Raw genomic sequence first — 15,170 nt, 5'->3', positions numbered from 1 at the left:
TTTGATAATGCAGATAGAGCTTTCTAATGGTAGGAAAGCTTACTCCAAGTTGTTTAAAATAAAGTTTAGGGATGTCCAATTAAGATACGTAACAGTTTTCAAGACGTTTCGATCTGGCAGAATGCCCAGCCTCACTGATGTACTTTTACTCCAGGATGAAGGGAATTTACCCAGTTAAAAAACTGCTGGTCTGTATATAGTCATACCAGACAATTGTCCTAGCAGCCTATGTGTGCTGGTTATTATAAGAATCATATTGTAATGATCACTCTTTTAGGACACACCTGTATTGTAAGGAGAAATTTACCACCACCACCATTCTCTGAATATGGCAAATGCCTGCCAATCACCCTGCTGGTAGGCAGGCACAAGTGGTTTGAGTCCTCAGAAGGTTGAAGGTTGGTTTGTCCCTCATCAGTTTGCACTCTTAACAGAGATTTGTAGGAAGCTTGAACATTTATATGCATTACTAAATCCACTGTGATTTTTACAGAGCATTTACTTCAATAGTATTTTCTGATATAGAGAGCCAAAGATTAGCTATACGATACAGAAACATTGCCAACCATCTTAAATATGTTCTTTTTATTTCATAGGGTGTCTCCTCAATTTTGTATTGTAACCTAATAATGGGTAACTGACTGATAGGCTTTACACTATTTATGATATTATGATAACTATATCATGTCACATCTTATTCATCTACCTCATAAACAGACCTAATCTCTCCACATGTGGAATTATTTCCTGGCCTCTGATCACTTGCCTGTAACTCCTTTCAGTTTATTGTATTTCTGCTCTCTGTTTTGTAAGAAGTGCTGACAGACAGTAAGCAAGATCAAAACTGAAGGTTGACTATTGATTTATAGGACCGTATGATAAATGTCTTCTATAAAGTGTCTTCTATTCCATCTCTTAATACTTCCTAAAAGACCATGGTTTCGTTGTTGGTCATTTTATTTTCATTTTTAACTTAATGGCTGCACGTCGAGCAGATGGCTTCATCTGAGCCACACAGACTAATGCTGTCTAGGTCTTTTTCCTGAACATTTACAGTTAATTTAGAACAGCCAAAAACTCCCACTGAAGTCAATGGGGAAAATAAATAAGAACTGCTAAGGAAGGCCAAGAAGCTGGCAGGATACTGCAAACTAACAGTCTTTAGTGCAGCTTGGAAAACAAAAAGGCAGATATTTTTTCTGGGATACAGACTTGTTAAAGTGATAGCACTAATAGCTTTCCTTAGGTAAAGCTGGTGGTGTGAGATACAGCTATCTACCTCCTGGAAGAAAGATGATGTAATTAAAGTACTAAAAATTATAAAAAGGCTACAATATTATTTTTTCGTCATTCCACAGATCACAAGGATTTAGGGCAAAATTTTCACAGCTGGATATTTCAGTTTTCTTCTGAAGGCACATGAGCTGTTGGTGCTTAGTGTAACTGAGAAGCAGACCTTTATGTGATTGTACAGAATCAGGATTCACTTTAGGTAATCAGCCTTTTAGGTCTTTTCTACTGGGTCTAATGGTAATATTGGTCAGGGAAATGACTCCTCACAAACCAAAGAAAAATAACAGAGGACAGCCTAGCAGAGAGGAATAGGACCATGACTAGGGCTGTTGCCATTGCTTGTCTCCTCCTTCTGCAGAAAATCACACATGCAAGATATACTATAGTGGAGGATTTATCTTACTTAAATCTAGACTAACAGGGTGTCAACAGCTATAGGTGAGCTCAGTCACTTGACTCCATCAGTGGAGAAAAATAGCAACTGGGGGGCAATGTTTCTGACTTCTGAAACATGTGGTCTTGACTGTCTTTATACTCAACTAGATAAGCATAACGCATCTACAATGTAGGTCTCTACAATTCTGCCCTGAATGAGTAAGAGGTAACAGTGTGTTGAGAACTCTAAGCACCCACATCTCAGCATTGTGAACCACACACATAGCTGGAATTCCAGCAAGATAGCAGTAGTATTTCAGTAACTGATGCAGTTCTTATGGGAACTCACTCCAGAATTTGAGTAGGAAGCCTATCATCCCCTATTAAACTAATTTTTTATGACATTCTGGTGTTTGGTCTCTCTGTTTCATTAAATTTCTCAAGAACTATTTATTTCTGTAATGCTTTTCTATGGCAATGTAAATCTATTTGAGAGTGATAAGTGGAATTTACATGTACTTAACATTTTGTTAAAGTAATCTAACCTGTGCACTTGAAATACTACTTTTGTGTATTACTGTAGCTTTTGTTGTGCAGGTACAAACTGTAGTTGTTTGCTGAAAATAAATTAGCTTTCAAAAAAAGTCATATTCTTTCTCTAGATAACACAATGAGATACTACAACAATTTACGCAGATTGCCTTAAGTCCAACTGCTTATATGCACTATATGCTGGAACTGATATTTTTCTTAAAAATCCATCGAGGAAATTTAATCAAACCATATTCAGTTTCTCACTCTGTTGAGTGATGAATGACTTGACGGATTTACTTTTACAAGCTTATATATTCATAGATAGTAATTTTATCCCCACTGTGGAGATTTTTGCTCTCAAAATATTTATTCTGCTATAGGAATTTACATAAAGGAAAACAGAGAATTCCATGATCATCTGTACAGAGGTCAGTAAATGTATGTAGGAACCATTGTTTGTCACATAGTAAGGAAGATATTCTCAAGAAAATGAAGGCAAAGGTTACTTTATCATTAAAGAGAAAAGATGCATTTCTTCTGTTTTTTTTTTTATATTGATATTGCTTGCTTGTGAGAAATCTTGTAAAATCCTGTAGATGTTATGTTAGTGACTGTCAGTGTCATATTCTTCAAAATGGACATATTTTCAATGCCTTTGTCATCACCAGCCACTTAACTAGAAATATCTATGTGGAAAAAAACAACACATCAACAATTTCAGACCAAGTAGGTGAAGGAAATTCCATCAGTCATAAATGAACCGATAGCATTTACATAGTAGCTCAGTGACGAGACCTGTAAATTACGAGGAACAAAGCTGAATGACAAAGATCAGGAGGCTTACTGAGAAAGATTTGTCTAGTTCCCTTGGTCCTTTCGTGAGTAAGAACCTTGTACAGGATTTTGTCCCCTCCCTCACTTTTCTCTGATATATCTATACAGCAGTATTTTCTAAGATCAAGGTATTAGTTTTTGTTACGGAAGCTAATGACAGGTTAACAGTTTATGGTAAGTGTAAGGCCCTTTGTTAATTATCACCTTAGGGAGCAAACAATATCCCCTCCCTAAAAGACTGTATCATTATCCCTAATTATTTGCACATTTTGTAATATATTAGAGGGCTAAACTGAAATATGGATACAGTAGAAGCAAACATTAGCTTTGTTTAAAGTGATAGTATTCCCCAATGGCTAGTCTCAAACCTATTGACTACTCCCTGTACTTTAGGCAAGACTCTCATGTCTACCATAAAGCTCTCAATGCAAGTTCATAATATTGAAAAGGAGGACAACCCAAATCAAACTCCCCACTCACCTCCAATAAGGGTATATCAAATATGTATTTTGGAATCCAGTGGTGTTTTGTTTTGTTTTGTTTTCCATAGATGTTAGTAAAAATAGAATTGTGCCATAAAGAGAATGAGGAGGAGAGTATTACTGGATTTTATAGATTAGCCTAAAAGGAGATTAAGGAAAACATATCATTTTACCAATATTCATTGTGAGTAAAATTCTATCATTTAGCTGTCTTAACACCTTCATGGTTAGGAACAGGGTATTAAGGTTTGAAGTGGCACTGCAGCATTTCCTTTCAGGGATATGCCTTTTGTCATTCTTTCCCATTAACTGTTCATATGTGGCCCCACTGTGAGTCTGGAAAATGCCAGTCTTCGTATGCTCTTTGCACAGTTGCTAGGCTGGCTGCTGCAGTCATGGGAAGGTCATGGTTACATAGCATATTCTAGCCTTTTCCAGATGTTCTTGCAGGCTGCTGTGATATCAGAAATGAGATCAAGCATATCCCTTCTTGCACTTTCAAGGCTCCCCACACACAAAGAAAGATGTCTGAGTGGAGTAGGAGGGGGTAAGAACAAGGCCTAGACTAGTATGGTAAAGAGGAAATAAAAGAGAAAATAAAATATCCTGGAGTACTGCTTTCAGTTCTTGGGTCCCCAATACAAGAAAGATATCGACCTGTTAGAGCAGGTCCAGAAGAGGGCCATGAAAAAGATCAAAGGACTGGAGCACCTCTCCTACAAAGAAAAATTGAAAGAGTTGGGATTGTTAAGCCTGGAAAAGAGAAGGCTCCATGAAGACCTTATTGCAACCTTTCAATATATAAAGTGGGCTTATAAGAAGGACAGAGAAAGACTTTTTACCAAGGCCTGTAGTCACAGGACCAGGAGCAAGGGCTTTAAACTGAAAGAGGGTAGATTTAGATTGGATGTCAGGAAATTCTTTATAATGAAGGTATTGAAACACTGGAAAAGGTTGCCCAAAAAACTTGTGGGTGCTCCATCCTTGGAAGTGTTCAAAGCCAGATTGGTCAGGGCGTTGAGTGACCCTATCTAGTGAAAGAGGTCCTTGCCCATGGCAGAGAGGTTGGACTAGATGATCTTTAAAGGTCCCTTCCAACCCAAACCATTCAATGATTCTATGATTACAATGGGGAAAGGATCTGAAAGGTTAAACAGGAAGGACCGAGAGAGTAGGGGAGCCTGGGATTCAGACTGAGGACAGAAATGATGTCTGAAGCTGAATAAAGAATTCAGGGGTAGGACTATCCCACCCATGCAGCTTTAGAGGCTAGAACTGTATTGTTAGAACTAAAGGTTAGCATGGAATGAAGAGGAGTGGAGATCCTAACAGAATTGCCTGACATTAACTAAACCTTGGGTCTTGAGAAAAAATATCCTGTGTTCAATGTTGCTAAATGACCTCAACATATACAGATCTGCATTAAGACTGCATGGATTTGCAGTCAAACTAAGATGTTATTTTAATCTTGTTAAACTAGACTAACAGAGAAGTGCTGAGCTTTGGGTTTGTTTGTTTTGGTGTTAGTTTGTTTCTTCCTGCAACTTTTAAAGGGAATTAACACTTTTTGTTATTATCTGACAAGAAAAAAAATCCAGCTCCTCAAAGTGCAAGCATTTATGAGGACTCAGTGAAAGCAAGAGCCTGAAAAGCCTAGGAACACCTATATTGCTTGCCTTGGAGCATGTGGTACACCCTGCATGATACTAACCATCTAGAGGACTGGTGTACCGCAGCACATGCAGCGACACCCTGCAGTGTGGTTGCTTCCAATATTTATACAGCCTAGAAAACACAGAGACTCTAGGGGGAAATGATCACAGAATATAAATACTTTCTGGTAGAATAAGGAGCAATGGCCTGAAACAAAGAGAGGAAACATTTAGACTTGCTATTAGAAAAATGTCCTTAATGGGAAGAGCAATTGGGCAGAAGAGCAGATTACAAAGAGAAGAGATCAAGGAACTATCACTGCTGCTATTTAAGACTACATTAGGTTGAGAATAATAGCAAAAGCCCCTATTACCTGTGAAAATTCATTATAAGTGTTTTGCTCTTGAAAATACTTGTAAAGGGTAGGATCTTTTTACTACAATATACTGTTATTAAGTAATGTCTTTTCTCCTTTTTTTTTTTTTTTTTTCAAAGCAGTGGATATAATATGTAATGACTGCAACCAAAGGAAATAGCTAGGGAGAAAACCTAGAAAACTGAAAAAGTGCCTGAAGAGGTTCTGAAAATTCACCAGAATGAAGATACGACATACATAACAACAGTATTGCTTGGCTGCTAATGCTTGAAAACTTTTACATTAATGCTTAGTAACAGGAACTGACCTACCTGGGAGAGCACAGCCAGCTGTGATGGGGGGATAGGGTCTACAGCATGCAAATCCTGTGAAATCTCGAGGCTGAAGCTTTGCAGCTCCAAGAACTGTCTGGTCAGTCATGCTGAATACATGGAGGAGTAGCTATATTGCGAAAAAAAGTCTAGATGTGCTGTATCACCAAAGAAAATGTGTTCCGCTGTGTCGCTTAAAGAAGGCACACCCATAAAAGCTTTGTAATCTTAATAGGTTTTCTTCTGTTTGTATGCAGCTTATTGCTTTTTGCACATGGCTTTATATTGAGTCAGATTCTCATTTGACCACTAACATTAAATTATGACAACAGTAATAATAAAAATACTATATACCTACATACCATTGACTTACACCAAACTAATGAAAACTAATGAGAACTAACTACATCATTTGAAACAAAGAGATGCAAGCACAATATCCAGTGCAAGATGTTGCAAATATAAGATCATTTTTTAATGTTTCTTTCTTCCTTTTTCTAATAGCAAGCAACATCTGGAATAAGTAACATTATCTAGTACCATAAAACATTGGAAACACTACACACCAAACCTATCCAGTATTGAAAATAATGAATGCCTGTGGAAATGTTTTTGAGTTATAACCAAAAGGAAATGTTTATTCTTCTTAGCTACTCATTTACACTGTTAATATTAAAACTTAATCCAGCCTTGCACAAACTCTCTGAACCAAAAATAAATAATCACTGACTGAGATAAATAATGTGGTGGCTGACTGAATATAAAAGCCAATAATGATATTGGGATGCTTCAAAGCCCCAGCAGATGTTATGGTTTGAAAAGAATGTTCACAAAAATACCTATCCTTCACAATGTATTTGTGTCCTTAAGCTGCTAAGGTAGTTCTTGAGCTCAGGATGTATTTTTCAAGAGTAAAGTTTCACCGCAGATATGATGAGAAAAAGCACCTTATTTGCTTTTTCATTCATCATATCTATGATGATATCACACCATGTGCTTGGTGTGACAAGCAGATGAAGTACAGGAGAATTTCACTTAAACTCCACCATCCACTAATCACCTGCATTCTTTGGTCTGAGCTGAACTATTTATTTTTATTATTTAGAAGTATATTTCAGGCACACATTTTATACAAGATTTTGTTGGTGCTTAGATTGTATGCTCAACTATACAGGCACAGCTAATAGTGCAAGCCCACTGAGGATTTTAGCATCATCATACAAAAATAACCTTATTTCTGTGTCATGTACTCCTTGAAGCTTAACTGGTTGAAGTGACAAAATTCATTTGTTCTTACCTAGACTGTCCATATTTTTATTTTGAGGATTAGGGGTTTTGAATAACATTTAAAAGATTTGCTACATTACACAATGGCTTTGCCATAAAAACTCAGTATGGAAAAGAGGAACAGCTGCAGAAGCATTTTAGTGAGCCTAGCATTGCCTCAATCAGACTTTTTTCACTTTGTCAAAAACACTGATATTGTGGCTGAACTGGTTTTCATTTAGGTTTCTCAGAGCTCATAGAAAGAGGCACTATCTCTTTTATTTTATTAATGGTAAAGACTTCAAAATATGTATCTAATTATGAATCCAATATTTCATCAAAACAATTTTGTCTGAGCATTTTTAATGAACCTAGCTTAGAACTGAGAACAGTCATATTTTCTGAGCTCCAGAAGAAGACTCGGGTATCATTTCCATATGATACTGACAAGACAAATCTGCACTTGTCAAGAGGAACCAAACCTTTCTCCCAGCTCCTTCTTTCTTGCCTTTGTGCTTCATGTGCTGTATTTATGGTTGGGTAATGTTTATTTGTTTGTTTGTTTGTTTGTTTGTTTTTGCATTGATTTGCATTAAAAAAATCTCTACTCATAAAAATAAAACCTTAGCTTACAGAAGAGTGAGATTCTTATACTTCATCAAAAAAAATTCTTCTGCCTTTAATCTCTTGAAGTTTTTCATTAGTGACAGGGAGAAACTGTAATCTTTGAGTGAATAAAATGCAGGAGGTCTTTTTGGTGATGGATACTCAGAGAAGCCAGACTCTGCAAGAAGAGCAGCAGCCTCAATTTTTTTTCTTATACCAGTGAAAGTTCTGAGAACCTACTACGAAGAGATCAGCACCACGCAGAAATCAACACAAAGGCAGAGCAATTTACCTAATATATTCTTCTTCTTTCTACTGTTTGTTGTTTGTTATCATACGTCCTTGTTTCCTTATACTTTCTGTTGGGCCCTCATGTGAAAACCACCAACATAAATGTGCTGTGAGTTTTATTCAATGTCAAATGAGTTGCTTAGAACCTGTTGTTAAGAGGTTGGATTGTGTAAATAAAAGGCTAAGTCCTTTGTTTTCTCTCCCTCATACAAGAGGGTGCAGCCTTGCGCATTTCATCCAGCTCATGATTTCAAGACTCCCTGCCTTGGACAATCAGTAGTGTAACTTACAGTAACTAACAGTTTTAACTATTTGTCAATTGAAGGAAGTATGGATAACTTCCTGTTTGTTCCTGCTCCAGTGAAAAATAGGATGGAGGTTACCTATGCTAAAGCGCCCCATGAATCTGAGGCATGAAATAAATGAAAATACCATTATCACCCATTTAGAAATGTAGGAAGATTTAGACAGCATAATTGCTGAAGCTGGAATTTAGCCAGGATGCCTAGGCTGAACACACTTCCTGCTGCAAGTACTACCATGGATCATTTCCTGACTGCATGTGTCCAGGACCCGATTTTTTGCTTGTGTTATAGCAAGCTGTCATCTCCTTTCAGTCTTGTCCTAAATTAAGAATGACATATTACATCCAAATCATAGACCTGCACTATCAACAGCTCATAGAACAGTCTTCAACATAATCAGTGCAAGTAATTTACCAGATAAAAGAATGTTAATAGCAAGTACAGTATAATTTATGTGGACACAAATTGTACCTATCTTTCAGAAGAAGAAAGGCACTGCTGTGCACAAAGAGTGGATCAAGAGCAAGGTCAAGTGTAAGCACTTCTGTTTAACATGCACAGCCTGAAAACAGCAGGCGGAGCTTTCAAAGACAGATGAAAATTATACCCAATAAAGTTATTATAAATAATTGCTGTTTTTCTCTCCTAGTGTGTTTCATATGAGAAAGGCAGTTATAAATGGAAGACCTATTCATTAAAAGGCATTTGATGAGGACCTTCTCATTGCAACAAGTTAGAGTTGAAAGTTTACAACTTAGAGTACTACAAAGGAAATGGTCATTTTAGTTATCTAAATGTCTTAGCTAGCATGTGTAGGTATGTATGCAAAATGCTTTTCCAGGGATTTTTTTTTTCTTGCTTTTGCATCTCATGTCCTGAATGTGAACAGAGGTGAAATTTTGCCTTTGGATTTAAGGAGTGTCTTCTCTTTCTGTTAAGTGGCAGAGCCTACAGTATGCTATGAATAGGCTCAGCTGTGAGAAGTAAATATTTTCTTGATATGTACCAGTACTTGGGTTTTATTATTTGCACAAAAGATCACATTATGTCTAATTTTTTTTTCCTTTTCCTCCTTATGCCTCTATCTCATAAGCAGAAAGATTAAAGCAAAACATTCAGAACTACCACGCTTTCTCTTGATAGTATCTAAACATAAAGCTTCCACTCCCTCCACAGAGAACCTGCTCTTGGCATCATAGGGCATTCCCCAAATACATCCCCTCAATGTTGTTTAATCCTGGCAAGCAGCTAAGTATCACACAGCCACACGCTCACTCTCCCCAAGTGGGATGGCAGAGAGAATTGGAAAAGTAGAAGTGTGAGAACTCATGGGTTGAGATAAAGACAGTTTACTAGGTAAAGCAAAAGCCACACGTGCAAGCAAACCAAAACAAGGAATTCAGTCACTACTTCCCATCGGCAGGCAGGTATTCAGCCACTTCCAGGAAAGCAGGGCGCATCACACATGATGGTTTCTTGGAAAGAAAAATGTCATCACTCTGAACATCCCCTCCTTCCTCCTTCTTTATTCCAACTTCCACTGCTGAGCATGACATCATATGGCATGGAATATCTGTGTCAGTTATTTCTCTTCCCTTAGTTGTTTGTTTTAATCTTGTTTCATCTGTTGGCTTGCTGCATCTTGTAACTAGAAGTTTGATTATATAATTATTCTTACTAATGTCATGGACTCTGACTCTATGCCTCTGTAGTCCAAGAAGGATTCCGGTGAGTTCAGTCTCAATGTATTTCAGACTCTATGCATTATTTCTAACCAATGCACATTTCTAACAACAGATGTGATCACTGCCAGTTTTTGTGGATAACCTATCTTGTCTGCTTTACAAAGTACATATTCCCATTCAGTCTTAAAGCTCTTCACAACAACATTATCTACTTTCACAAATGCTGTGTTTGGCTACCAATTCTTCCAGATTTGGTTAAATTAAAAGCAGCTAAGGATACTGCAAACTGCAGGTAATTTGTGTTTGTAGACTGATCAGTCTTTATCCTGGTACTTTGGAGACCACAGCTGATGCTCTTCATCCAGTACTATTGAGGGCAACTCTGGTTTCAGTTTGTGTTGTTGAGGAAGCTGACTGTTTCTAGTTCTGAGAAAGAACAATTAACCCCCACCACCACCACTTTTTTTTTTTTTTTGTACATTTACAGGGAATTCCCCAAGGAATGGGAAAATCTTTGCAAATTATACAAACAGACAAAAACCACTGTAATTATCTTTTGAATAGTAATGGAAAACTACCTCTAAGAGAGGGACAATGAGCTGAGTAGGAACAGACTGAAGTTCAATGCAATATTGGGGAAGAAGCTAGAGGAAAGACACAGGAGGAGACAAGACATTGAAAATGATGAGCTGTGAAAATGATTTCTTCATCTCATGCTGAATTGATCTGAATGTAGCTGCCATTTCCAATAACACAAAAAGGGTGTGGTAGCAGTCATGAGGCTAGGAAGGTATAAAATTATGTGTCTTACATGGATAAGTATCTTAGACATACTATACAAAGAAAATCTGCAAGATTCAAACTGCTTGTTAGAGTGAAATAAGTATACGAAGAAATTATGTCTAGGTTTTACTAGTAGCCAGACCTCTTGTTATCTACAATGATTGAGGGGAAAGGGGTTCCAGAAGTAGGTCTGAGGAAAACAAGAAACAAATTTGCTATGAGCCTGAGCTGGTGGCTGGGGCAGACACAAAGAGATGCCAGAGAAAGAGGAGATTGAAATTAATTTCTGATTTTTGAAAGATATACTATACAAAACACTAAGTATTTTGTCACTTATCATCTAGGAACTTTTTTTCTTTATCCCCTTCTGTATAGCTCTCAGAACAAAGACCCCCTAATCCCACTTAAAGCTTTTGGGTACTATTGTAACAGAAACTGCTAAAGCAAATCACATCCACTGAATTTGATACCATCGATCACAACTCAAGTTTACACTTGGGCCTTGTTTGTCCTTCCATGACCTTTTCAGAATCTCTGAAACAACACAAGATTTGTAATTAATCTATGGGTGCATTTTCTTTCAGTTTCAAGGAGTAGTTAAAGCAGCTGTATTTATTTATTTGAAAGATCAACAGTGTGGAATTTGTTAAAATAAATCCACAGAGAACACTCAAAAAATTTGTGTCCTTTCAAAGTGCTCGTGTGTTTTCTTGTTGATTTGCACCAGAGATCATGGAAATATTTTATTGCCTAGCCTCTGGTTTTACAAGATCAGAAGTTGCTAATCCAGCTAAAAAGTTTTGAGTCTAAAGTTTTTTTGTCTGATTACAACAAAAATAAAACAATAAAAAATTGCATTAAATTTAGATATATTATAAGGATGAGAAAGATTATCTCAGAATCTAATTAGAAATTAAAAGGTATTGGATTTTTGATGTATATTGAAGAAATATTTAATTTACATTAATTGTTTTGTTTTTTATTTTTTTTCCCTTTTGTTTATCAACAATAACAATTAATAGCTTAAATGAAGACATGACTGATACTTGTATCAGAAGTCACCAAAGTGTACATTTGTTTCCAAAACAATTTGATTTAAGTACTCTAGGATTTGCTTGATTTTTTTAATCTTTTATTATTATTATTATTACTATTATTACTATCATTATTATTATTACTATATTGTTGTTGTTGTTGTTGTTGTTGTTGTTTTGCCTCATCTGTTGCCCAGTGAATTGGAGAAAACACCTTTTCCACCACACTTATTACTAACTGGAAGATACATCTCTGGCACAACCCAAAATAGAGCATATATGCAATTTTGCTGCTTTAACTGTAAGAGATTTTCCTGGTATTCTATTCTTATAGAAATATTGTGTAGAACACAGGTGAGGTGGCACACAGCTGGTGTGAAGCCCGTGCTGTGGGACCCACAGTTTGGTAAGGACGGGCTAAAAAGGAGGAAGAGATTTAGCAGTCCGTAAATCCTGCAGAGCTGCAGAGAGCTGACATTTACCAAAGAGAAGACCTTGAAGAAAGGTCTGAAAGAAATGTAACAGCTGGGAGCACAAATTAATTGACAAACACTGAATGCTGTGAATATTAAAAATACAATGTAGAGAAATAGAATTTTCTGTTTTCTGGTGATGTAGACAACACAGTAAGTAGTGTTTTGTTTCCATTGTTGTGTCTGAGTTTGGTTTGATAGTACAGTAATATTTTCTATGATTATTTTTACTTGCTGGTGCTTCTAAACTTATTGATTTTGTTGTGTAGCGGCATTGCCTGTGGCCTCATTGTCTGCAGTAATCTTTTAAAACAAGGATTCTCTCAGAGAAAACAGTATTGCTATTTATTTTCTTTCCTATAGCAAGAGTACAATTTTGCTACATCCTAATAATATGGATTTAAGATATGGAAGCACTATTAGAATTATTAAAACTGATAACTGTAGCTGTTTTAGCTCCCTCTTTTTTTGTATTTATTCTCCTTCACTCTGACTGTGTAAGAAATTATTCGGTTTAAACTTTCTTGCTGCCTTTGGCTCTTCCTATAAAGACAACAGGATTCTTTCCTGCACTCTGTGTTGCTGTGCTAAGGTTTTTCTGGGGATTTTTTATGCGTCTAGATGTCTTGGACTAATCTGCAATTTCCTGAAAATTTGGAGGCAGATTCTGAGCTGGTTCATCACTGATGAAAAGTTCCACAATGAGGTTCTTTGCAGGATGGGGTGAGAAAATACCTAGTATAAAAATAATGGTTTTTTGTTTGTTTGTTTTCATAACTTTATACGAACCTTCCTGAAACTCATTACTTTTGTTTTATATTCAACTGATTTTAGTAGCACATTATTAAATTTTAGATTTATGATTTTAGATTTATGTTTTTAGATTTATGTTAGTGTAACTGATTTTAACATTTGGCTCTGAGAATGACAGTGTAGAATGAATTATCTTCAAACTGTCTTTAGTCTTCCCCTCTACCCTAGCCCAGACATGCAGAGGATTAGGAGGGAGGGAGCACTTAACCTTGAACATTTACAACAGAAGTAGAATGGCAGTGAAAGTATAAATTATTATAAAATGCCCTCTGGGGACATCAGGCAGAACTAGTTACAGATAGATTCTGCACCTGTAGCAGATCCATGCAACAAATGAAAAACAATTTCCATACCTGCTCATTTCTAGTTAAATCAAGAGTCCACAAGATCCATAAATCATAGGTTCTGGATTGCTGCCACTTGTTATACATGCAAAAAGATGCAAAAAAAGAAATACGGAAAGGATGATATAGAAAGTTTACTTCAGAATGGTGTTATGATGATATTTAAGTGATAAATGTTATTTAGCCAGTATTTAATAATGAATACAAAAGAATTTCTCTCCTGAAATGATTTTTTTTTTTTTTCATTTTGCAAAATAATACCTGCCTGAGATGCCTGACTAGAAAAATCCAGATCAAAAGCAAGATTATTCTGTGACCTTTTAGGATTTCTAAATAGAAATGGATATACTATTTTCAAAACACAGGCAGGCTTGTTATGGACATCTTGTGAAGTCCTTCGATATCATATGCTAAAGTCTCAATTTTACATTAAAAAAAAAAAAACTGATATAAATTTTAAATTCTAAAAATAACAAAACAACCACCATAAAACATGATTACATGAAAATCTAGAGGCAGAACTGCATGATGATAAATGCCACACAACCAAAGTATCTGATCTGAGGAGCTTTTAGCGTTGTATGAAAATATTGATGCAGAAAAGCAGTGATCAAGCTTGATCAAGAAGCTGAGATAGAGATACATTTCCACTAACTATCACAACTGCATGTTTTAAAAATATATTTGAAAGAAACAAAATTGCATGCATTTAAAATGATAAATGTTCAATTTTTTTCATTCTCTTGGCCTTTGATTTACTAAAAAAAAAAATGTCATTTTCTTCTCTAATTACTTATTAGCAATTTTTCACAAGGGTGGTATCATCACAATTTGTTTATCACTACAGCAGCTAACCAAAAGAAGTTATAGAAATGCTTTGCTGTCCTGGAGGTGTTCAATATACCACTGAAAGTGGCCTTGAGCAACCTGAGATCAAACTCGACTTCTTTGAGCAGGGGCTTGATCTAGATGATAGCTGGACATCCCTTCCAACCTAAATTACAATTCTATGATTTTATCAGTGTACTACCATCAACTTTATAATGATTATTGCAGTTCCAGAGCTAGATAAATGTTTGCCCCCTTTTTGGTGTTTCTGAGTGTTTTCTTTAAATACCCACCAAAGTCTTGACACACACCCAGCAGAGGGATTTTTGCTTTTATGCATTCCTATGAGCCCTGTGCCTCCACATCCTGTGCAACTGTTGTTCCTGCTCTCCAGCTACAATTTTGAGTGGTCTAGTACTGTTGGTGACTCCAGTAACCAGATAATGTGCTTAAAGTCAAAATATTGCTTAGAAATATTTGCACTTGGCAAGTGATCTTAAGCATTGCCAGTGCTTCATGATCTTTGCTCTATAAGATCGGAGCATCCTTCAGTGTATTATCCGCTGTACAATATCCACTGTATATTAAGGTGCCTCAATACCGACCATTCCTTTTTGTTCTAAGGTAGAAGGACACTCAGAAACCACCTCTGCCTTTGTTAAATAACCCAAGGCCAATAGGAAATCTCTTGGGACAAGGATGTGCTGGGCTCTGTGGCTCTCAGTGGTAGCTTCCACATAAGGGCCATGCCATGGGACTGGTAGTGGGGCTGCGCTGGTAATGGCCTGCAGAATAACCTGAATTCATGTGAGAGGGAGCACAGTACCAGACTTCCGAGGGCCGTGTTGCTGACATGCTGGCCCCATCCCACAAGATAGCATGAC

This window comes from Cygnus olor, chromosome 2, assembly GCF_009769625.2.
Source record: "Cygnus olor isolate bCygOlo1 chromosome 2, bCygOlo1.pri.v2, whole genome shotgun sequence".
Lineage (NCBI taxonomy): Eukaryota > Metazoa > Chordata > Aves > Anseriformes > Anatidae > Cygnus > Cygnus olor.
Note: the sequence above shows the minus strand (reverse complement) of the source record.